This window comes from Adiantum capillus-veneris, chromosome 22 (genome assembly GCF_014529385.1).
Source record: "Adiantum capillus-veneris isolate H3 chromosome 22, ASM1452938v2, whole genome shotgun sequence".
Classification (NCBI taxonomy): Eukaryota; Viridiplantae; Streptophyta; class Polypodiopsida; order Polypodiales; family Pteridaceae; genus Adiantum; species Adiantum capillus-veneris.
The window spans coordinates 56,691,936-56,718,313 of NC_140952.1; positions in this window are offsets into that span (position 1 = coordinate 56,691,936).

A 26,378-nucleotide genomic window follows, 5' to 3' on the forward strand; every position below is an offset into this window, starting at 1 on the left:
CTCCGTTGGTCCTCAAAAAATCGATTTTTAGCTACGTGTGAAGCTAAAATTCGTAATTTTAAAAGGCGACTGAGGCCTAGGCCTGAGCGTGAGCTTGTGCCTGGGTCTGGGCTTGGGTCTGGGAGATATTCCCGATCCCGATCCTACCTTTATTTATTTATTTTTAAAAATAAAGGATAAGGTCGCCGCGGCCTGCACAAGAGCACACACACACACACACACACTCTATCTACCTACTTCTAACTAATACATCTACTGTTACACACTAACACACTCTATTAGCTCTCAGAGATCTACTTCCTACTTACTGTACATTACATTACACAGAAAACTAACAACCTTAATACACAGAGAATAAACACAGTACCTTTGAAAACTCCATTAACAAAAAAAAATACACAGTATAACACAAAATCCGTCTTCTCAACACACACACCCTCCTTCCTTACCTTTCCTACAATTGAAATTGCACCACAAAAGAAGAACAGAGTGCCATTCAAGTTTAGTGTATGGCATTCCTTGGCAACGGTGCCAAAAATGTGCGCGTATGTCGCACGTGTCAATGCAAGGAACTTGCCGATACACTGCGTGCGAGCCAAAAATGGCTCCAAGCACACAACAAGCCTAAACTAGTAAGCTCAAAGATGACGATGGTGTGTCACTAACCGCTCTACGCTTGCTTCGTGGAGGATTCCTCGTTGCGAAGAAGAGGGAGACGCCGCTACGCCTCGTTCAACCGCCTCGCCGCCGTCGTGCCACCACAATGCTCGTTCGCACTCTCTCTCTCTCTCTCACGCATACACACACACACACACACAAGGAGATGATGAAGAAGAAGATGGAGATGGAGCAAGAGCACTCTTCAATTGCACAAATGAGAGAATAAGTGAATTTTAGGTTTAGTTGACTTTTATATGAGCTCACCCCATTCACACTTGGGCGCCCATGCTTAGCCAACTAATCCCTTGAATGTTCAAGTTAGAGTGCACCTCTCATCGGCGATCACTCTTACCCTTTTCCTATTGGACCGACAAGCCCGGTACCTGACTCTACCAAGTAAATAATACAACTTCCGTCGTAGGTGATATGGTGTCCGTGAGCCGTGAGGGTTAACAGTAAGCTACTCAAATATCTATTTAGCTACGTCCTATTTCCTAACACTTTCAACTATTGTTTCATGCTCATTGTTCTCTTCTACTCTTGTCCTTTGTCATAAAATCTAATATCTAACCAACCCAAATGATTTTCTCATATTAAACTGATCATTTAATGTGGGAGAATAAACATGAACAAGGGTTAGAATACACACATGTGCTTATGGATCTATCTCAACACAGGGCCAAGGTTAAAAGGGTCCAAATGAGAGAGGGTCTGTCTAGGACTGTACTTGAGGTGGAAACCCGGAGGTGGAAACCCGGCCCAAGCTTGAGGTGCTTGTTGTGCTTGTTGTGCTTGCTGACAAGTAAGTACGACTAAGGTGCTTGTTGTGCTTATTGACTAAGGTGCTTGAGGTGCTTGTTGTGCTTATCGACTAAGGTTCTTGAGGTGCTTTTTGTGCTTGTTGACTAAGGTGCTTGAGGTGCTAGGGTTGAGTTTGAGGTGAGAACCTTCCCCAAGCTTGAAGGGTTCAAGGTGTTCCCAAAAATCAACATGATCCCTATCAAGGGGGGGTGAGCCCTCATTGTAGGAGCTAGAGAGAGAACACACACACACCCTCACACAAGTCAAGCATTGTCTAAATAAGTAACAAAGACACTTGTCAACTTCCTCTTCATGTTGCCCTCATGGTGTGCCTAAAGCCTATTGGTTGGTCTCTCAAGGGGTCCAATAATAATTTAGCTAATTTAATTAGTTGTGTATGCATTTATCAAGTCCTCTCTCTCAAAGAGGAAAGGGGGACATTTGTCCCAAGGCTAGCATGCTTGCTTGATATGCATTCTGTATGTGATTGGCTAGGCTTGAAGGGGTCCAATGAGCTTCCACCATGAGCTAGAAGAGGGGGTCGACCAAACCAAGGAGGGGGCTAGCTTGGGGGGTATCCCCCCCCCCCCCCCCCCCCCACAACACACACACACACACACACACACTCTCATTATGTGAGGTGCAAAGTGCAAGAGCTCCATCTTCTTTGCCAAGCTTGTTGAGAAGTTGAGAGCCTACACCAACACTCTTGGCTATGGAATGCAAATCCAACCAAGAGCCATGCTCCAATGCTTAAGCTTGCCACCTTCTTCATCTTCATTACTATGCTATTATGCTATGCTAAGCAAGAAGAGTGATGATAAGTGAAAAACTATTTCTTTCTGCTATGAATGTTTCTTCTTCCTCTTCCCTACCCTCATTCCTCGCTAGCTCTCTCCACCTTTGAAGGTATTTGAGGCCTTGGGACTGAGGCCGAGGATGGTTAATGCTTTTACAAATATTATGTTATGCTCATGATGCATGAATATTTCCATCTTCATTGCATCACCTAGGTCACAAGGAACACAAAGATTGTATTGTACCAAGTCTGTGTTGATGGAAGAATCTATAACACAAAATCCTATTAGAGGGGGGACCGGGTTCACCGGTCCTCAATTGTTGTCAAATTCTCTAACTCTCTCTCTTGCAAAAGTATTTTTCATGCCAAGTTAATTAAATATATGGCTATGTTTCTATCGCTAATTAAGTTCACCCTCTATGTTCTCAAAGTAGTCTCATGAAAATGCTAATTCTAATTCTCTTACTTTCACTATTCTCAAAGTGCATAGGCGATTTCCATTACATTGGTATTAGAGCTCTTGGTTTCTCTTTTCTTGCTTAAGAAGAGAGGTCCTTAAGTTGTTCATGAAAGGTTGGAACTGTTCATTGCAATAGGGTCAGTGGGACATGGATCTAGTATCTTGGTTAAGAAGGAATTAGTTCGAGGTACACCGTTGGGAACTATAGTATTAATAATGGAGTCTCTCGGGGCTTGCCTTTGGCTTTTAACCATTATTGAGCTATGAGAAAGCTCAACAGGAACCATAATCAACCAGGCAATGTTAGACCCTCTCCACTAGTCTTTGCAATCAACTGTGTCTAAACCACGGGTGTGGCTGGTTGAGAACTAATTTTCAAAGGTAAAGAAGAGTAGCGACTAAGGTTCTTGAGGGTACCAAAGCACAAAGTAATTCTATACATGAGTTTAGTTAGCATGGCTCACAATAACCAAGAGAGTAGAATGAACATTGATAACTTTGATTTTGCACATGAAGGTGCTAATGATGATGCCCCCATGTTTGTTAATATCTTGTTACTAGGTTGCATCAAGCTATGGGCAACCTTGCTTTGCAAGCTGAAGTTACCCAACAACTTCGTGCTTATGGGATTCCCTTTCTCTCCAATAGAGAGAGCTTAGGAGGCCTCTTGATGAGACTCCCCCAAAAGAAGACTGTCTACCATAAGAGAGGAGGAATCCAAAGAATGAGAAAGAAGCAAATCCCTAAGTTCCTTTGAAGATGTGGCTCCACGAAGAGGACAGTCTAGATGGTTGCCAACTCCTCCAAAGAGGAAGACACCGTATCACCTTCAACGAACGCATATTATTTATTTGATTAAGTCATGGACCGGGCTTGTCGGTCCAATAGGTGTGTAGGTGATCTCCGATGAGAGGCGTACCACTTATCTTATTTTTAAAGTAGTTTTGCAACGATCGGCCACTGTGGGCACCCATGTGGGCGCCCATGTGTGAATGGACCAAACTCTTATAAAAGGTCCATTTGACCTAAAAATCCTCATTCTCTGAGGTGTAAGCTAAGAAGTGCTCTTGCTCCATCTCTGTCTCCTTCTCCTTCGTGTGCTCACAAGTGTGTGTGTGTGTGTGTGTATGCTTGAGAGAGAGAGAGAGAGAGAGAGAGAGAGAGAGAGAGAGAGAGAGAGAGAGAGAGAGAGAGAGAGCATTGTGGCGGCATCGGCGGCAGCGAGGCGGTTGAGTGCGGCATCGACAGTGGCTCCTTCTTCTTCACAGCATAGGATCCTCAACGACAGAAGATTGAGTGGTGAGGGACACACCCCTGCCCCTTTGAGCTTGCTAGGCTCTTCTAGTTGCGTGTTTGTAGACTTTTGAGGCTCGCACACAGTGCACAGGCAAGTTCCCAGCTTTGACATGTATGACAAAGCGTACATTTTACGCACCGTTGCTGGGGAATGCCTTAAATTAAGCTTGAGGAGCACTCAATGCTACCTCTGGAAGCCTTTCTTCCATCTGTTTTCTATTTTTTGCTTTGTGTGTGAGAAATATTAAGTGACTGTAAAGGGTAGATTAGCAGGTTTTTGCTAGCGTTTGTTAAGTGAATATAAGCTCAATTAGTGCTGCATTGTACTATTTTTATTAGTTTTGCAAGATCTGTAATGAGCAGGTATTAGTAGATCTGTTAGTGAATGTAGACAGGGAGAAGTAGAGTTGACTGTCTATGTGTGTGCATAGTACTGTGTTTGACAGTGTGTTAGAAGAGGTAGTTACTGTTAATTAGCTGTAATTAGTTGTGTTCGTTGAAAAGAGGTTAGACAGAGCTTGTAGGAGCTACTGTGTGTGCGTGGGAGCTCGGCGTCCACACGGCCACATTATTACAAAAAAACGCTCGGAAATATTGAAACCAAAACCCAAAACAAAAAAGAAAATAACAAAAATATTATTTTAAAAGGAAGGGATCGGGATCATTCCCCAAGCCCAAGCCTAAGCCCAGGCCCAGGCCTCAGTCCTCAGTCTTATGACATAGGACACACTACTTTATATATAAAGACTAGGACCTCTAGTGAAGGGAGGGCATGTGGGACAAGTTCCTCAAGTCCTCCACCATCCCCTTCACACTCACCCTTTGGACTTACTAATTCTAGCCCTCTCCCCATCTAGGAAAAGATTAGTTTCAAAATTTCGAGGACTGTACGTAACCGAATCAGGGGCTGTAAAGCACGGCTTGTCCCCCTAGCCAAGACGCTTGTTTTGAGCTGTCACATGCCATATTCCGTGGCTTAGTTAAAAAGAGGGACCAAGAAGAACAAAAAATTTGGGTTGTAAACACCTAAAAAACTAGGTGAGTGGCCTTCACGGGCACTCACCAACACCTCTAGAGTGTTGAGGTCACATGCACCTACGCTCTAGTCGTGTGCTAGAGGACGAGCACATAGAGAGTTTCTCTATTTATCCGGGCACTCATTATTCCTCTACCTTAGGCTCTAGGCCCTCAGTGAGAACCCAAGGCAGTACTACTCAGGACCCACATATTGCATCTAGCATTAGAGAAAGTTGGACTCACTTTTGGGCTCTGTAAGAAGTTCCACATTGGCTTAGAGAGTAAGTTAAATTGTGCATTTTATGTGATACTTTTTTGTGCCAACAAAAAGCCAAAATGACATTCTTTGGTAGGTAGCCTCCGTCTTTATCATTCTTATCCTTCGTTCTCTTGTCATGAATCCAACTTACCGTATGACTAATGATTTGAAATGCCAACTTACAAGCGTTCCCTCCAAAAACATAAGCCACACGAACTCTATCAACTCTAAACATGAGAATATGGTATTCCCTCCCAAAACCTGAGATATTTCATGAGTTTCGAGTGTCTGTCTTTTTCTCTATCAACTCTAGGAATGGAGAACGCTTCCTTTTCTGATGAAAACACCAATTTGAACTTGCAATCCTCAGCCCCTTCATATTTAACACTTACCCAAAGAAAGAACACACATCATCTTCATGTTGATGTATTGCAAGAGTACGCACCGTTGCAGAAACGTAGGAGGGAGTCTTTCTTATCTCAACGGGAGAAAGAACTTAGAAGGACAAACAAGGAACATCATTTGGATTTGTGGACTGATGGGTCTATTTATCCAAAGGATCCTATGACAAATGCGCCACCTCCCTTTGCTAATATCACTAACCTCTTACATTTCACAGGCGATGGCAAGGATGGTCTATTGGGATACACCGAACATTTGGAAATGAGAGGATTGAATGCGGAAAGGCAAAGAAACTTCCTGGCAATGGAGAACATGCAACTGAAGAAACTTAATGAAGCATGCTCTCAAAAGATTTTATCAAACAAAGAGACAATCCAAGGCCTTGAGAAGAAGATCACAAGTTTACGAGAGAAAGACATTGTGCTTGGTAGTCGAAAAAGCAAACGAGATCTGTGCAACATTGAGAACATGAAGATTGGTATGGTGGCCTGAAAAAACAAATACGAGCTTTAAGGTAACTCGAAGTTTTTTTCTGTTTTTGTATCTTCAATGTGCTTCACTAAGAAATGGATACACTTTTCTATACATGATCATAATGCATGGTGCTTTTTTGACAGGTCTTTACTGTATTCAAACTCGAACGGTGCAAGCTTAAATGCCGGAGTGCATTACAGCCGTCTAGTTCCAAATGAAGTAGTTGAAGAGATGATAACTCAAAAAAATTTCGTAAGTTGAAAGGGAGGCTCCTTACCTCCTTCATGAACGAGAATTAGTTGGAACCAATGGAAGTGCAAGCAATACTTGATGAGAGTGGCATCTTACAGATGGGATACAGGGCACTCTTCAAAGCATTAGCTAAAAAGTCTCAAAATAAACTACAGAGAGGATCATTGCTGCCAAAGCTATCACATGTAAAGGCTGCTCGTCGACACGTAAACGATGAGGTGCTTGAGAAACTTGGGTCACCATTCCATATTGAAGCAACGTTCTTAGGCAAGGGCGGCAGAGAGGTACAGTTTAACAAGCACAACAACCTCTTCGTTGATCTTGAAGCATTGCAAAGGTATGCAATTCACTTATTTGACATCAGTCGAGAGGAGTGCGGTGGGGTTCTCAAGTTTGTTTTGAAGCTCGACGAGTGCGAGGTTCTGAAGAACAAGAAGCTGGAGAGAGTCACCATTACCCTCATGAACAGAGCTTTGGATCCATTAATAACGAAAGAGGATCCACGATACTTCAGTGTGCAATCCAAAAACAACATTCTAACTCTAGGATCATTTCAGGTATACTTCGTTCACTCTATAATAAAAAAAATATTTGATTATTTGGTTGTTGATTTTGTGTTTTTGTTTTTCACTGTAGGTTGATAAGGAAAATTTTGAAATCTCGAGTGGGTTTTTAGTCAAACCCAAATTCCTTCTACCATCAGTGAACAAAGAAACGGAGTCGTTCTTTCAGTGGAAGGATTTGGTGACTATGCAGTGGAATGGCACATGGCAGGTGACTTAAAGACTCTTAAGTGTATGTACAACATAACACATGGAGCAATTGTGGCAAATCCACGCCTATATTGCATGGCTGATGCACAATCTCTTGAGAGTGTGCAATGGAATAGAGCCCCCAACATACATCTTCAAGATAAAACTTTTAGGCCAGTGCTTGATATTCCTCTGAGTAGAGTTCGCGTCTGTACACTTCATGCACTCTATTAAATAATTGAAAAGGTGGTTCATTTGTACATATGTTTTGCATGGACATTAAAGCCAGAGAGTGAGTCAAAAAGAGTGATCAAAGCATTAGAGGGAGTTCTCTCAAACATTGGTTTGCATGGAGGCAATGTCAAAATCAAAGAGGACCCTAAGATGTCTCAAAGTCGTTACAAGGTACCTAGGAAAGCATCGATAGGCGGTGTGAAGGCCAGAAGGTTTCTTGGGTTTAGCCTCAAAGATTCTGATAGAGAAAAAAGGAGAAACCTGTTCAACAAATAGAAACAATTACATAAAGTGGTTAAAGACAATGCTGGTGGTGGGGCAATCCAAAATCACAAGGTGAATGTGTGAAAATCACTAGATAAAACTTTCCACTACGTTGAGTAGCATTCTTAGGACCAAAGTAAGCTCACATCATTTCAAGTAGCCTTGCTAGATTGGAAGAAAGCTTACCTTACAGGGTGGGGTGGGCAACATATTACACATTACATGGTGGGTTGACATTCTACGTATACAAAATGAAATTTTAAACTGTAATCTACTAACCATTTTGTTTTATTTCAATGCAGCACATACTGTTCAACCATGGTCCATATTTTTCCAAGACATAAAACCCATATCAATATGGTCCACACAAGGCATGGAAAAAACCCCACTACATGGCAAGGACAGGTTATTTTAAGCACACTAGACATGGGGGAGGAAAGGATAAAGCCAATAGCCTATTAGAGTTACACCAATGGACTTATAAACGACCAATTAGAGCAAGGCAGAAGGAGATTCTTAAGAGTTTAGAAATTACACGGTCTTTACAACACATCCGCAAAGAGAAGAAATAGATGGCTTGGAGAAATTCAAATGCGGGGAGCGCCATGCGAGGTGGCGACATTCACGAGTCAGGAGCGGGAGAAGATGGATCCCCGAGCTCGTCGTTTTTACCCTCTTCGATGCACCTCCTTCTTCCTCACTTTGTACCTCTTCGATGTGCAAGCTCTGTAGACGAGCTCGTTCCTTTGTTGATGGCAGCATCCCCACGGGCATCAGGCATCTTCTTTCCCTCAAAAACAGTCGCTTGTTGTATGGATCTAAGCTCTCCAGGTCTTCAACCCCTGCAGCCAGAGCTTGAGCTGTGTAGACATGAAATAGGGGGCTCTGAGTGCTTAGCACCCATACTCAATGCCAAAGACACGTAGAGCAAACTGTTTCTCAATTAGAATTAATCTTTCTGCGTTTAGTGGGAGGGGGTGCCCACCACACAATCTTGTAATAACTTTCATTGCAAACAGTGGGAACTTTGCATTGTCCTCGGAGTATTCCTTGTGGTATATTATGATCTACAAAAAAATAGTAAAGAATTTATGGGCCGTAAGTGAGATGAGTACAATTGCCAAGTACTTGAATTGTTTCTACAAACCTTTTTGTGGTTGAAACGCCCGATGTAGTGAGACAACGCCGCATCCTTGCCTTGTACTCTAGTGACAAGCCCTTGCCGTGACCCTCCCGCTCTACTAAGGAAACTATCATCATACACTAGCACCTGTCAACAAAAAGATTGATCATGATAGTTTATCATTGGGCCATCTCCGATATCATATGAATGCCTATAAAAATTACCATCTGATTCTCGTCCATTTCCAGCGTCGACCTTCCCCACAATTACCTAAGGTCTGGGTGCCACGGGCCTACCCATGTTTTCCAAGCCGAGTTGTTTTGTTGTGGATTGAAACTGCTCATCTGTTGGCAAATTGGCCTCTCTGGACTTCGCTTCATTGAATGTATCTTTGATCAATTGCCACCCTAAAGTAAATTATGAGTCGTGGACAGCTGTGTCAACAAAAAGATGTTGGTTCACTCCATCATCATCCACAAATCCCATGTCTACCTCACAAAAATTCGCAATTGTAGCTAGGCAGTAGTCCTCCCGTATATTTAGCTCATGCATGATATCTGTGAGCAGAACGTAGTGGGTGTCACCCGCCATAGCAAAGCTGGGAGCGCAATTCAGAGGCAAAGTCAATTCCTTATTTGGGCTTTCTTGCTTGCACCCGATTGCTGCATCTGCAAGAGAAGCAAGAGTTAAGCCCACATGAAATGTTTCCTTTAATACCTCTACCCGCTCTTCTTCAGGGTCAAACTGCACCTCCACATCCTCTACCTCTTCCTCCGGCGCCAATGGACAACTGCCAAAAGTTGTTGTCTGGGAAGTCTCTGACTCACCATCCGGTATACAGACAAACCCGTGGTAGAATTCCACTAAGCGACACTTTTTGAAGTGCTTCATACACCTGTCTTGTACAAGCAGTGCATTGGAGGGACACTTTTCTAGACTACGATTCAGTCTCCTTGAAGCACTCTTGTCAAGGTCAAGGCCGGCTGGGTGCACATATCTCATGCCATCAACTGTCATGGAATTGTCACAAATGACTGCCTCATATTGTGCAAATGGGTTTGTAGGTACTCAAATGAGCAAATCTATAATCCTCTGTATAGAAAACTCTACATTAACCATTTTTGATAGTTCTAGTGCACGATGATGAGCACGGCATTGTATACGAACGTGAATAGTTTTTCTTCACATGTATCCTCGCCCACAACGTCTGTCTCCAGGACTATGATCCCTATGACTGAAAGAAAAAGCAAGCCAAAACTACTATTCAAAATTGGTATGTATTTGGTGTCATAACCAAGCAAATTATGAGCCTCGAGTATCCCTCAAGGTCTCTATTCGCTTGGTTCTGTCCCGTGCGCTAATGTCATAATAGGTGACGTCACTTGAGTCAAAACCAGGCAAATAGGGGCCCCAAGAATCTCTGAAGGGCCCTATTCGCTTGGTTCTAACCCAAGTTGAATTTCTTCTATACCCATAACTTCTGTCTCCAGGACTATGATCCCCATGACTGAAAGAAAAAGCAAGCCAAAACTACTGTTCAAAATTGGTCAGTATTTGGTGTCATAACCAAGCAAATATTGAGCCTCGAGTATCCCTCAAGGTCTCTATTCGCTTGTTTTTGTCTCGTGCGCTAATGTCATAATAGATGACGTCACTTGAGTCAGAACCAGGCGAATAGGGTCCCCAAGAATCTCCGAAGGACCCTATTCGCTTGGTTCTGACCCAAGTTGAATTTCCGCTATACCCACAACGTCTGTCTCCAAGACTATGATCCCCATGACTGAAAGAAAAAGCAAGACAAAACTACTGTTCAAAATTGGTATGTATTTGGTGTCATAACCAAGCAAATATTGAGCCTCGAGTATCCCTCAAGGTCTCTATTCGTTTGGTTCTGTTCAGTGCGCTATTGTCATAATAGGTGACATCACTTGAGGTAGAACCAGGCGAATAGGGCCCCCAAGAATCTCCAAAGGGCCCTATTTTCTTGGTTCTTACCCAAGCTGAATTTTTGCTGTACCCACATCCATTCGGAACAGGTGGATTAGAACATAGCATTTAATGTTATTAGTAAAAAATATATAAGCCTACTCACTCACTATGCCCAAACATAGCATTGGTTAACAACTCAGGCACGATCACATAAGGAGTAATTATTCCAGCCATGCGGTACGAGACTTCTAATCTTACCCTAACAACCACTCTTTGGCCCTTGGAGTGTTGTTTCCCATTGTGCTCCAGCCCCATAACGCAGTGGCTTTGGTGCGCACATAGTTAACATCACACAAGAAGGGAAGAGAGAGAGAGAGAGAGAGAGAGAGAGAGAGAGAGAGAGAGAGAGAGAGAGAGAGAGAGAGAGAGAGAGAGAGAGAGAGGGAGAAAGAACATGTCTTTGCAATATCCAATGGCGTCGAGTTGGATGGTGATGTCACGGGTCGCTGAGAGCAAGAACCAAAAGTGGCCAGGAGGAAGAGGAACAAAAGGCAAAGGCAAGGGCGATGGCGACGCGGCAGCAAAGAAATCAAACCAATGGAGGTCGATCAATGCAGGATTACAAGAGGTGGCCAAGGGGAAGAGTGCAAAAAAGTCAAAGGCAACGGTGATCTGTTTGTTCTACTTGGAGATGGAGATGGCGACTGCAAGGGCAATCAGCATCTGAATCTAAACGCAGGATCACGAGAGGTGGCCAAAGGGAAGAGCGCAGAAAAAACAAAGGCAACGGCGATGTGTTTGTTCTACTTGGAGATGGAGATGGCGACTGCAAGGGAGATCGGTGTCTGACTCTAAACGATCACTCGAAAAAGGCATATGGGTTGTGCTCACAAGGACAACCAGTAATAAATGGGCTCAAATTCCCGTGCAGTATAGGTCTACCAACCACAATCTCGGGTGTAATCATGCGCATAAGTGAAGTTGTCACCCTTGCTCAGGTAAGCATTCTAAGTTTAGAGGCAGTACCTCCGCCAAACATTTTAACTATACCCTCGCCCCAGATGAGTGCTCTTTTGCCTCTTTTCCCATCCTCTACTGCCCATCATTGTGCACGTATGTCGCACGTGTCAATGCAAGGAACTTGCCGATACACCGTGTGCGAGCCACAAATGGCTCCAAGCACACAACAAGCCTAAACTAGTAAGTTCAAAGGTGCGATGGTGTGTCACTCACCGCTCTACGCTTGCTGTCGTGGAGGATTCCTTGCCACAAAGAAGAGGGAGACGCCGCTACACCGCTCTCAACCGCTTTGCCACCGCCGTGCCGCCATCTCAATGCTCGATCGCACACACTCTCTCTCTCTCTCTCACGCACACACACACACACACACACACACACACACACACACACACACACACACACACACACACACACACACACACACACACACAAGGAGATGAAGAAGAAGAAGATGGAGATGGAGCAAGAGCACTCTTTAATTTCACAAATGAGAGAATGAGTGAATTTTAGGTTTAGTTGACTTTTATATGAGCTCGCCCCATTCACACTTGGGTGCCCATGCTTAGCCAACTAATCCCTTGAATGTTCTAGTTAGAGTGCGCCTCTCATCGATGATCACTTTTACCTTTTTCCTATTGGACCTAAAAGCCCGGTACCTGACTCTACCAAGTAAATAATACAACGTTCGTCGTAGGTTACAACATCCGTCGTAGGTGATAGGGTGTCCGTGAGCCGTGAGGGTTAACATGCCCCCCTTCCTGATGTAGATTCCGTCCTCGGAAGCTATTGAGTTGAAGTGCGTTCATCGATGTGGACGAGCTTTTGAGATGAATGTCCTTAGCCTCCTTCAGTCACTGCAAAATCAAACAACATTGGCACAGTAATTGCATTCTCATAAGCAATTAAAAAGCATATGTAGTTGTAGGTAGACAATTTGATTGGTAACAACATTTTCATTTGTCAGCAATAAACATTAAATTGCAATATAAACAAACATTTGTCAGCAATAAACATTAAATTGCAATATAATCAAACGCATAAACAACTGTAAAGGTAAAAAATTAAACAAGTCTGGGGTCGCTAATTTAACGGTCGAAAGGCACTAAAGATCGACTATTAATACCATGGATAAGCTTCTCAATTTTCTGTGGTCAATGTTGGCGGATACGCCGCGATGGACGTCAACACAACGAGAACTCACCTAACAAGATTTGTCAGTTAAGGACGAAGCTCGACCCGCAGGCGCGTGGAAGCAAGCATAGGGTGTCAACCTACACTCGACCGACTATTGACTACTTCCTACAGAGGTCTCTACTCAATGTCTAAGGTACAACCTTCAAGAGTATACAAGAGGAGATTTCCTACAACACTTTCAAGAGCCAAATACCCATCAAACGTTCTCGAAACGCTACGAAACTTGAAGGATACCCTATTAACACCAATAGGTCGCTCTCCCTAAGGTCCATGAATCAAAACCCCAACCCTAAACACCCGGTGCAAAATCACGTAGGATGTCTGGTCAAAATTTGCAGGTCATCGTTTTCGAAAACTAAAGTGCCTAATGTGTAGCTCTACTCAATGCGAACGCGTGGATATGCTGAAATGCAAAAACAGACAACGTATGCTCACCGAATAACTAGATATAGCTCGTGGGTCGATCTCGCAAAGCCGGGCCGTACACCTGCAATGTAGGTGTTGGCGCGTAGCTCTCTTCGGGGGCAACACGCTGCACTTCTCCGCACTCGATTTCGATCACCAGTACGTGCGAAGCGCAAGATAAAACTCTCACTCTCTCTCGTACACAGAGTACGCTCAACTCACACAGACAAAAACTTATAAAAATGACAAAAGGTTCTTTGCATTAAGGTCAAAAGTGGTATAAATACCTTACAATCTCAAACCCTAATGTTCCAATTTAACCATTTACTCAGTCTAAATGTCAAAAATGGGATACAATCTGGAAGCTTCTGCAAGCCCCACTATTTACAAAGGTGAAATAATAGTTTCTTCTCAATTAAGGAATAATTACAACGGAAATCAATATCCCGCCGGGCAATGATCCTCTGTTGGGTGTGTCCAGCCGCTAACACTCCCCCCCTCCTAGTTCATGTCGTCCCCGACATGGCAGTAGAGATGCTTCTTCAGTGGAGGCTTTTGCGCATCTTCAGAAGAGACTCATACCGAGCATGCTGGGCCAGTAATGTAGGGCTGAATATTTCTGTATCGATGGTGAAGAAACCGATGTAGAAGGCTTCTTCAAAGGCCTGGAGATGATACGATGGCAAAAACATTATTCGCTGGTAGAGGGCATGTATCACCTCATGGGAAGGCTGAGCAGACAGTTTATATGCACATCTATATGTGTCTTGGAAGAAGAAGATGATGTCTGTTGCCTGTCCAGGTTTAAAGATCTCAAAAACTGCCAGAAGGGTTTTACAGATTTTTTTGAGCATGATGCAAGAGAGGTCAGGCGAGCCAGTGAACAATTTAATGACGCCCGTTAGGGTTTTCACCATGTATTGCTCACTCATTCTCTCGCTTGCCTTCAAACCTGGCAGCTTTGGGTAGTTGAGCCACGTGGGGTGGCTTTTCTTCAGCAGCTCTTGTTCTTTCCAGGTCCGCATCCTTGGTAGAGGGCAAAAGCTAAGGTTGTCTCTGATTCTTTTAGGCGCCTCTACCAGATGAACTAAATACTGTGGGTATTTGGTTAGCCATGCCTTTCTCCATTTTGGCTGAGAGTCCACAATCAGCTTAACACCTTCTGGTTTGGAGATATCTTCTGCGTATAGTGGCACTATTGGCTCCTCTTTAATCCGCTTGTTTATTGTAGCAGCTTCATACTTGAGAAGAGGATATGGGAGATAAGGTTGTAGCCATTCATGTCGAACGGCATTGGCAGCTAAATTCTGAATGGTCATAGATTTCAATACTCTCTACTCCCACTCCATTGCTTCTTTGGCCGTGTCTTTTATTGCCGCTTCTATTGCCTTTTGTAGATTTTCTTCTTCTTCTTGTGTCAGATCCCTGGGCTCTTGGGATGGTCCCACAAGGATGTCCTCTTGTATTGTGGCGTCCACTGGATCTGACACATTGTCTATGTCAATGCCTTCCATTGCTCCTGGCCTTGTGCTCAAATGTGACTCTTCAGTCTGTTGTTGGCCTTTCAGCTCATCAATCTGCTTCTGATATGCTTTCTTTTCCTGTTTAGCTTGATCCCCTATGTTCACTAAGAGGTCGTTCAATTCTGCATTGGCTTTTTCAGCCTCTTCTAGCTTCCTCTTGGTGTCTTCATTTTCTGTTTGCATCCTCTTTAGATCCTCATCCATCTTCTTTTTCAAGGCTTCTAGCTCATCTTTCATGGCCTTATTCTCATCTTCCAGACGGCTTTGCATTACTAGGGAGCCCTCGGCCAGCATCAGTCTTTGTCTCTTCTCTAGTGTCAAAAATCAAGTAACTATTTTTGTGCACATAACATATTTCCGAATTGCAAGTAACGACATCACCCTAGATCAGTATTATTTATTTTGTAATAAGCCTTCAATAATTTATGATTTTTATATTATGCAGGCGACATCCACAAGACAATTCACTTCTTCATTTCAGATGACAAGCAACATGACACACATTTTGTCAACACTGTTTTCTGAAACATGCGGAATGGCTAAAGAAATTTGGTCTAAACATAAGGCGTCATTGGGTATGGTCTGATGGAGCGGCTTCACAATTCAAAGCAAGAAGACCATTCTATTTCCTTGCCAGGTATACCATGTTCTAACAAACATTATCTGAAGGTGGTTTTAATATAGAGACCTATAATATTGGCATTAAAGTTGTAATAAAATGCTTGCCTAACATCAGTAATATTATAATACGTGTTTTTTTGGGTAATTTTATCATGCCAAGAGTATATTAATCTTCTTCTATCCATTGAATAAAATGCAGATACAGTGTTTTTACGGGATGGAAAATGTCTTGGAACTTTTTTGGATCCGGCCATGGTAAGGGAGAACACGACGGTGCGGGAGTAGTGATAAAATGGTCTTTTAACTCAATACCAATTGCAGCCAAACTGCCCAAAGATAGACTGTGTTGCAGATGTTGTGGAATTATTGAGACGGACCTTGTCAGATGGTGCTACAGCCACCTATGCATCCCAGGCCCGTTATGTAAGCAAGATTTTTTGGGTGATTGAATTGGGGGATGTCGAAAGGGGAAAAAATTGAGATGTGAAGGCTGTAAAAAATACCCGCTCAATGCACTCTGTTTCTGCATATTCAGAGCATGATACAACTGCTTTGAGAACACGTTCACTGTCTTGTTTCTGTAGTGCATGTAAACAGGAAAAGTGGAGGAGATGTGTGAGCAAGTCACACATTCCTTTTTGGACATACCTTATTTTGGAGCCTACAAAAGAAGGGGAAGACGATGACGATGAAATAAATGAGGATGCAGCGTATGAAGGACACTATGACACCCTCGGTCAAGCTCTTATTGTTGGTGATAATTTTGTTGTTCCTGCACCAAATGACAATGAAGAAAAAGTGGATTTCTATATAGTGAAATGCACTGCAACTATTCAAGAGTTTCATTCAGACGCTGAAGATGACTGGGGCAATATCATTGGGCGAGGATCCTATGCTATCAAAGGGTTTTACTATCACATGATAAATGAGCAGACCTACGAGCTTTTGGAAAAAAAGCCAGAGGTGTTCATATATTCACATCTTGTTCGAGCAATCAAAATCCCCATGATACCCCATCCCAGCAACTCAAAACTATATACAATATCACTTGATGTCAGTGAGTCTATCTACAATAGTATGCCTTTTGAGCTGTAACCATCTTAAGAAATACATAATGCATAATTTTGTGTATATCTGCCTTTAACTGTAAACTGAACTGTGTTTGAAACCAGTCACTTCTCAGTATCATACCGGTATCATACAAGTCCCTCTCTCTCTCTCTCTCTCTCTCTCTCTCTCTCTCTCTCTGTGTGTGTGTGTGTGTGTGTGTGTGTGTGTCACTTCTCAATCACTTCTCAGTATCATACCAGTCACTTCTCAGTATCATACCGGTATGATACCGGTATCATACCAGTCATTTCTCAGTATCATACTGGTATCATACCAATCACTCCTCCGTATCATACCGGTATCATACAAGTCCCTCTCTCTCTCTCTCTCTCTCTCTCTCTCTCTCTCTCTCTCTCTCTCTCTCTCTCCCTCTCTCCCTTTGCTACAGAGACAACTTACACAACACCCACCTAGATAGGGCCATGGCTACAACCATTGAAGTGTTTTCTTGCTGCCACAGGTCTCTCTCTGTCTTTGTCACTTCTTAGTATCATACCAGTCACTTATCAGTATCATACAGGTATCATACCAGTCACTCCTCAGTATCATACCGGTATCATACAAGTCCCTCTCCCTCTCCCCCCCCCCCCCCCCCCCCCCCTGTGTGTGTGTGTGTGTGTGTGTGTGTGTGTGTGTGTGTGTGTGTGTGTGTCACTTCTCAGTACCATACCGGTCACTTCTCAGTATCATACCGGTATCATACCAGTCACTTCACAGTATCATACCGGTATCATACCAGTCACTTCTAAGTATCACTCTCTCTCTTTCTCTCTATGTCACTTCTCAGTATCATATCGATATCATACCAGTCACTTCTTAGTATCATACCGGTATCATACTAGTCACTTCTAAGTATCAGACTCTCTCTCTCTCTCTCTCTCTCTCTCTCTCTCTCTCTCTCTCTCTCTCTCTCTCTCTCTCTCTCTCTCTCTCTCTCTCTCTTTGTCCCTCTCCCTCTCTCCTTTTATTTGCAAGATACTTCAAATATAGAATACAACGTATTTCCGTGCAACTTGCTTGAAAACGTATTATACATGAATTCTGTTACATTAATTGACAAGAAGGCTGAGTAATTCTCCATTTACATCCATCGACAAAAAAATACATCGACAAAAGTCGCCCACTTCACACACTTTATGAAGCTTTTTTTAATTAAAAAATCTATTCCTTTCTTCTGGAAAAAGTCAATCCGCCATTTCCAATAAAAACAACGCACATAGGTGTCGTCAGGTTGTCCGTCTACACAAATTACAGTCCTCTTTGTATACTCAATTCTATCCTTAGAGTACAACCAGTGTGCCAACCAGTTTATGACAGTGGTTGACAGAAAACAGGCGCACACTTCTTTAGATTGCTTTTCTAGCTTGGGAAAAACAAGAAATGACCCCAATGGATTAAACATGAGCTTATATCCAGAATCATCAAAGATAAGTGTGTCAGGTGGTAGGTCAGGAAAATTTTTGAGATTCTTGTGGAACACCGGTTTATCTGTCGCGCCCAATTTAAAAGGGGCCCTTGTGCACTGTGCCTGGCTTACCACTCTATTGAATCTTTTGTGGTGGTCAGGGACCACTGTTGCTAGCGTGCGTTTGAGCTTCTCAAACTCGCAGCAGCTCCATATCCATACTTCGAACCATCTAAAACAAAAATTCAGAAACACTTCTGCATCGGGCATTACCCAAACTGTGTATCCCCTTCAACAACATACCGCATTTCTGGCCAGTAGGGCAATTCTTCACCATATTTTCCATCAAATTTCTTGAGCAGTAATCCATTAAGGTCCAAAATGAGAACCCTATGCTGGACGCTCAACGGAGGTGGTGGCCTTGGCTATATCAGTGGGATTCTTTTAATTAGTCTATACCATAGAGGAAACACGAGCACTGCAGGAGACAACACGCAATTCCATAATGCACGAATGTCAGCCTTGCCATTCTGCTTGTCAGTCCTGAACCTATCTGCAAGGCGCCATTCTTCAACTGAAAACATATCTCGGATGAAAAATTACACAAGACTCAAATTTAAATATGCAATTAGGACATATCTGTTGAGATGTCGAGCTCTACACCTTGAGCTGGCATCCACTACAGGTCTTGGCCGCTTACGGCATTTACTCACTGGCGCGTTAGGTGACCGACACGGAGGATCTCTGCCAGTGATTCTACAGCTGGACTACACTTATAGTGCCAGCCTAGTACGCTTCTAGCGAGTTCACACTTAGTGACCGCATGTACATATGTGCTATTTTTCAGCTTTAGCACTTAGTCATTTTGTACTCTCTTTTCTGTGAAGAAGAAGAAGAAGCTTTCCATCTCTGTGTGCTTTGTGCTTGTCTTGTGTAGCTCTCTTGCATCCTCATTCTTTACATGGTATCAGAGCCTGGTGCAGGCAAGAGAGGCTAAGAGAGCAAGAGCATCACAATCCCTTCGTTCGCAATCCACGACCAGATGCCGAAGTTTCGCACAAGTTTAGGGGTTTTTCGCACAAGTTTCTGAACAGGTCTCCAAAGTGCAGTATACAAAGATTTACTGTACACGTACAGTGGTTGTGAAACGCTTGATTGTGGACACTCGTTGAGTGTAGAAAGCGTTACAGGAACCACGATAGCAGGTTCAGCAGATTTGCAGGTTTTTGCAGATTGCAGCTATTTTATCTTAGTGCTTCAAGATGTCTGACGGTTTCAGTCAGATTGTTACTGAGAAGCTTGAGAAAAATAACTAGCCTGCATGGAAGTTCAGAATAACAAATTTCCTAAAAGGAAAAGGTTATTGGGACTATATAGAAGGAGACAATGAAAAGGAACCAGAGATTCCCGAGGCAAATGCTACAGCAGAACAAAGGAAAGCTTTGAGGGACTGGCAACAAGGCCAGAGCAAAGTGATGTATTGGCTGTCTATGAGCATCACAGATGGCATGATGGGCTATCTACAGGATGCTGAAACCCCCGCCATTGCATGGAGAAACTTAGGCAGAGTGTTCGAGGTGAACACCAAGGCCAGGAAGCTTCAACTAAAGTCGGAGCTAAATCAGGTTAAGAGGAACAACCTCTCAATCAATGATTATGCCTTGAAGATCAAGAGTATCATTGAGGCTCTTGGATCTATTAAAGTCTCAGTGGAAGACGATGACATTGTCCGTGCATGCTTGGATGGTCTGGGAGATGAGTATGTATATTTTAGGTCTTCCATGAATACAAGAGACGACATCCCCGTGTTCCAAGATTTGATTTCTATGCTTATTCTTGAGGAGAAGAACCTTGACACATCTTCTTCTCATGGCAGAAATAATTCTGAACAGGCCTTCTATTCTAACTCCAACAGAGGTAGAGGTAGAGGTCGTGGTCGAGGCCCAAGGGGTTGCAGGGGCCAATTTCTGGAAGGTCAATCAAATCAAAACAATACAGGTGGCAGGGGAAACCAGTCTCAAGGCAGGGGGAGTCAAAGAGGTCGTGGTGCAGGATCAAGCAGGCAGCAACATACTCCAGATAGTAGAGAATGTTGGACTTGTGGTGAAAGAGGTCACATGTCACGTGACTGTCCAAAGGGAAAAGCAAGTAGAAAGAGAGAACATGGCAACTATGCATCTACTAGCAGAGATGCAGATGACAGCAAAAACGAGCGCATGTTTGTTATGCAGCATGTAATGAATACAATGACTGCAGAGAATTCCACCCAAGATGATGTTTGGTATGTAGATTCAGGTGCCTCTAATCACATGACGTCTCGTCCGGACTATGCTTGGACTCTGCGACATGCAGAGCTCGAGGGGGAGTGTTGAGATGTCGAGCTCTACACCTTGAGCTGGCATCCACTACGGGTCTTGGCCGCTTACGGCATTTACTCACTGGTGCGTTAGGTGACCGACACGGAGGATCTCTGCCAGTGATTCTACAGCTGGACTACACTTATAGTGCCATCCTAGTACGCTTCTAGCGAGTTCACACTTAGTGACCGCATGTACATATGTGCTATTTTTCAGCTTTAGCACTTAGTCATTTTGTACTCTCTTTTCTGTGAAGAAGAAGAAGAAGCTTTCCATCTCTGTGTGCTTTGTGCTTGTCTTGTGTAGCTCTCTTGCATCCTCATTCTTTACAATATCTACAGATTGAAATCATACAATAAAAATACACAATGTTTAAAAATTAGGCACAAGATGAAAGATACGTCAAATGGGAAAGAAAGTTATATTAATTTCAGAAGTGGTTACATAAAAAGAAACATAGGGGGGGCAAACTATAATCTTTTGCAGGCTCTGGGTTTAGGGTCAGAACTTGTGCCGGTATTCTGCATCTCCTTAGTGTCTTCTATGTCCATCTCCTCTTCTGGCTGCCCCTGGGTCTCTTCCTCTTCCTTGGTTTTTTGCTCCATTTCAGGCTTCTCATCTGCATTCTTCTCGATTTATTTTTTTTTGCCTTTCTTATATGCTAAGCAAGGGTCTCCTCGGGACTTCCCCAGCCTGACATCTACACGACCATCAGCTTTAGAAAGTTGTGTAACAAAAGATCACTTATTAGAGCCTTAATCAATGAAAAAACTTACTCTTGCCACGTTGGCCGCGTTTTCTCGGGGTCTTTGATCTTGTCACCTGCACGCCAGTGTCTAGCAACACATCGTCTTCCTCATTCTGGGCTTTCCCTTCAGCACCAGTCGTACTCTACTCCTTTACCTCAAAGTTTTGTTCTTCTTCTGTTGTTTCCGAAACAAGTTTCTCAGCATTATCAGGGACACTTTCATCAAGCAAAACCTCCACAGGTGTCTTGTATGAAGGCGTCACTACATCGTTCCCTGTGTCTTTACCGGTAGTAGTTTTGAAGCAGCTTGACTCTGAAAAAACGTCAGAGAAGACAAAAATCAACCACCTGATTAAAACAATGGTGTGTTTCTTACCCATTAAAACAATTTTCTCACCTGTTTTTGGGCATGGTTCAACTGGATTCTTCTTTAGAAGGGATTGGTCTTCTGGAGAAATAACTCTGGGGCAATCCTTAAGCATGCACTTTCCTTTCTCAGCCAAGTGAGCATAGCAAAATGCATGGTATGCATGTGAACAAGGCAATAGAACAACATGGCTTGAGCGATTGTGATCATGAATTTTTACACCACAAGCATTGCACACATCAATGACAACAACACTATGTCCAGGAGCTCAAACTCGTGCAGGCAAGACTATGGTTTCAGGTAGCATTGGTTGACTAATCATGTCTGTCACAAACGTGACACAGAGACCAAAGGTTTCCTCACACTCCAAGCATTTGGATAATTCTTCCTGTAGGCAAGAGACCTCTATTATCAAACAATTTCAAATAGGTATAAAATCGGTATGAATGCTTGAAGATCGGTATAATGATGTTATCATACCGATATGATTACATCCTGCCGGTATGATGTTATTATATTGGATAGTATAACATCATACCGGTAGGATAACATCCGGTAACATCATACCGGTAGGATAACATTATACCGGAAGCATAACATCAAACCGGTTGGATTTTATCATACCGGTCGGATCTAACCATACCGATCGGATGTAACCATACCGGTAAGTTGTAATCATACCGGTATGATAACATCCTAACGGTATTGTCATCTACCCTTACCGAATATGATATAATCCTACCGGTATGAAAAATCATACCGTATGGTACTTTGCAGGTATTATACTACAATCAGATGGAGTTAAAAGCATACATGTGCTTGCAGTAGGGTGGCTTTTGCTTGGTCAAATTTTTCTTGGAGGCTGTCAAGCAAGCCTATTGGTACATTGGCATCGTCAAGGAAGTGCATTCGGATGGTGTCAAGGGCACCCTCGCAACGGTGCACATCAGCAACAGATTTGACCACAGAATCCTTAGCCTTCTGACACTCGGCTGATACATTGTCATGAGATTTTCTAACCTCAACAAGAAGTTCTTGCAAGGAAGTGGATACTTCAACACTAAACGCAGACTGAGTAGTCGCAAAAAGCCCACTTTTGGCTGGTGTACTTCCGGATGGGGTATTTACTAAGAAGATGGCAGAACCACTTGGGGTTCCTGTGGATACTTGGGAAGTCTCTAACTTCCATTGTTCTCTTTTCCTATATAAGTGACCTTCATTGGTCACATTCTTCACCACCTCAGATGCAAACTCAGCCCACTTTACTGGACCTGTGCATACAAAATAAACATATCCGCGTGCAAACTTGACTCCCAGCAGATAGTTTGGTGGTTTGGATTGGTACACCTGCTTGTAGAGCTGGTAGAGTGCCTTGTAGTGATCCGGCCTTGCTGTTTTTATCGGCACTTTTTTCTCCTTCATTGGAAGACACGTGAAAACTTTCATCCAGTCGGATATGGGCACATCTGCATCTGTCAACTTCCTAACATCTGTCCCCTCAAGACTTAACCCATATTCCCTGTGAAAATCCTCCTTTGTCGTGCAGAATGACTTTAATGGCACCTCCACATCCTTGGGGTGAACAAAGCGGCTGATTTTGGGAGGAGGCTGTAACTTCTGTCTCTGAAAGGAATAAATCCATATTCATTACTCAATGTATCCACACCTCAATACTCTACTACACATACATGTCCGTTGTACACAACACAGAGAGAGACAGAGAGAGGTGACATACCTTCGTAGGAGAATGTCGGGTCTTTGTAGGGGAGACCTGTCGAGCTGCATTCCTTGGGCTCTTTCTTAGGTTGCTATCCATAGCGAAGGATAAGAAGCGTGCAGAGGGGGCTATAGAAAACATTCAATTGAACATTCGTCTGACGTGGGCTCCACACGTATTTTTGAATCCTCCACACGATTTTTAAGATTTTGTATCCTCCACACGATTATTTAATTCAAATAATTCTTGCCCATAACACCAGTTTCATACCCCCTAAATTTCAAGCCTCCAAAGGCAACTTTCAACCGGTTAAAATTGGGCCACCTATTCATGCATCCACCCAGAGGCTATACCTAGAAGACCTTGTAGTTAAGCTACGATAAAAGGAATTTCTCACGCAATCATCACCTGACTAATTACTTTTTCTTTGACCCCCCAAAGTCTTTTCACAGTGATTCCATTTTGATGTGTGTGCTTATTTTGTATGCCTTGGATTTTTTGCTTTTCAAGGAAAAGCGTCCACACTCGGAACCTCTAGGGCTCTAGTACCATAGACGATACATGTGAGTGAAGTACCACATCAAGCTGAGATTTCTCTTCCAGCTTAAGATTTTACATTATGGCACTTTGAATTTTTTTTTTTGTTCATTTTCAGCATTTTAATTTTGTAACTTTGGGGGGTCATATAACACTGTTACACCTCCCCAGGCTCATCACACTAGTGAACTCCCTTTATAATACTTAAGCTAAAGGTCAATAGGGACTAAGCCCACTAGAAAGCCCTAGTACATTTCACACAATGCTACCTAAATCGGATTAAGAACCTAAGTAACCATTGATTATTAGGAAGGCATTCCCCATGGTATTAAGAGAAGATCTCTAAGACCTAGCTTGGTCAAACTAGCTTAGTCGGACTACTTGATTTTTAAACCTAAACAAGTGATTATGACAAAAAATTACATTGAATTTAATGTTTGGTACTAAACAAAGGCACTAAATATTATGCTACCAATCACAATCAAAGCAGACAAACATAGATGCAAAAAAGATAAGGGGCAATGCTAATGGACAAGAAACACCTGTTTGTGTTGATGGTCGCGCTTGATTTGAAGAGTGAGTCGAGATAAAGATTCCATGAAGGTCCAAATCCTAGCAAAGACAACACGCTCCTGTACACACTAGGAAACACAAGGAATACCTCTAGGAGGCACATCAATGGGAAAGGGATATTTGCTAATCACTAAACTCTAAAACACAAACACTCCTATTGTACTAATTCTACCTACCGTTAATCACTCGCGTGATGAGGATCAAGGGTGGTTGATGACATAGGTTTCCGTTTCAATGTACCGTATGTGAATGTGTAGGTCTGGGTCAATGTTTTGACTTTTATTTTGCATACTCATTTGCTAATTTCTCTTTCTCTTTATTAGTTTTGTTTTTTGTGAGTATAAGGCTATATATATACATTCCCTAAGATTGGGAGATTGAGAGGTCAGGGAGGAAGGTTGAGAGGGGAGTGAGTGAATGATGACTGACAACAAATACTCCCCCCTTCCTTGGGTGGATCATATCGTTTGAAATGTGCTCGTCACCCTTTGAAACCAATCATTCCAATTGGTAATAGGTGAGGATTTTTGCCAGTAGTTTTCTATTACCTTAGGTGCCTCTTCGAGTTGCAAGGGTGGTAAGGTACTCCCCCAGGATCGAACTTGAAGTGGTTCATCCGGTGATTCTTGAAAACTGGGAGGTGTAGATTTCTTTGTAGCTTTATGGAGGTCCACTATTGTAGGTGGAGGTTGTGCAGAATCTTTTACCTCTATGGATGCATTACATGAGGAGCTAGAAGCTTCATGGGACTCCCCCCTTCCTGAGCTAGGTGGAACAATTCGTTCTTTCTTCGGTACCCAAACTAGCTGTGGAGCAGGTGTGTAGCATTCTGTGATTTTTTTTTTCTTTTCGTGATCGCTGATTTGTTTTGGAGCTACGGGATTGGGCTCACAATGGTCAGGTGACAGGTAAGAACACAATCTACGTTTTGGCACCCAAATTTGATCATTTCCTTGATAGTAGCCTTGGGCTTCCAATAGTTGTTTAGGAATTCAACGCAACTTTTCTTTACATTTCTTGGAGCGAGTGGGACGTTTCCTACAAGGCTTCTGTTTTTTAGCACTAGCTATGGTCCCTGAAGAAGATTTAGGGACCCATTTGTATGTTCCTTTTGTTATCTGAGGATGAGTTTTGTCAGAAGCTATATGCATTGCTTGTAGCATATTTAAGGGTACGAGTGGTGGCATTTCATCCCCCTCTGGTGTTACCCAGGTCGTCTCCCTATTTTCCCAAGTGTCTATGGTTGCTGCTAGGTGGACCCAATCCACATTGTCTGACTCAGTCATCCCAAGTAGTACATCCATATAAGGAGAATCTTCCCCAACATCAGTGTCCGCTTTACACGTGTAACAATATTGCAATGGGGCCGAGTGAACTGTGGTGTCAGATCTATGATCAATTATAAACATGTTCTCTAGAGGATGTGCTCGAGAAGTTACAAGATCCACTCGAATGACAGAATCTTGGAACTGCAAGTAAACATGGTTTTTAGACCAGTCATGCACCATTTTTGCTTCCCTCATGAAAGGACGTCCTAGGATCATCTCAGATGCCATAGTGTGTTTGGAGAAATCCATAACGATGAAGGTAATCCTTATTTTATGTCCAAAGACATTGATCTTGAGATCTTCTAGAATCCCAATAGGTTTAACAATAGACCCATTGGCCATCTTCACTACTATGGTTGTGGTCTCAAGGTGAGGTCTTCCCATAGTTTTCCATCAATTTTTAGTCACAATGCTAACCCCAGCGCCACCATTAAGGATTCCCTTCACAGTTAATCCCTTAGTAGTGATTGGTATGGTCGCATTGGATTCATCACCCTCAAAGTATTGTCCCAACTTGTTAACAGGTATTTCTATAACAAGGTTCTCATCTAGGTTGGCTTGTGGATCCAAGTGTTTCTCCTCTATTGGCATCTCGCCAGCTCCATCCATCTGGGCAAATTGTGGTAGCCCAAACTTTAGTTCTCCATTGAGGAAGGCTCAAAGAGCTGAGACTAGCTCAGGGTCTTTATATAGTTTGAACATGATGGTGGTTCTAACTTCTGAAGACATGAAATCCATCAATTTTGCAATG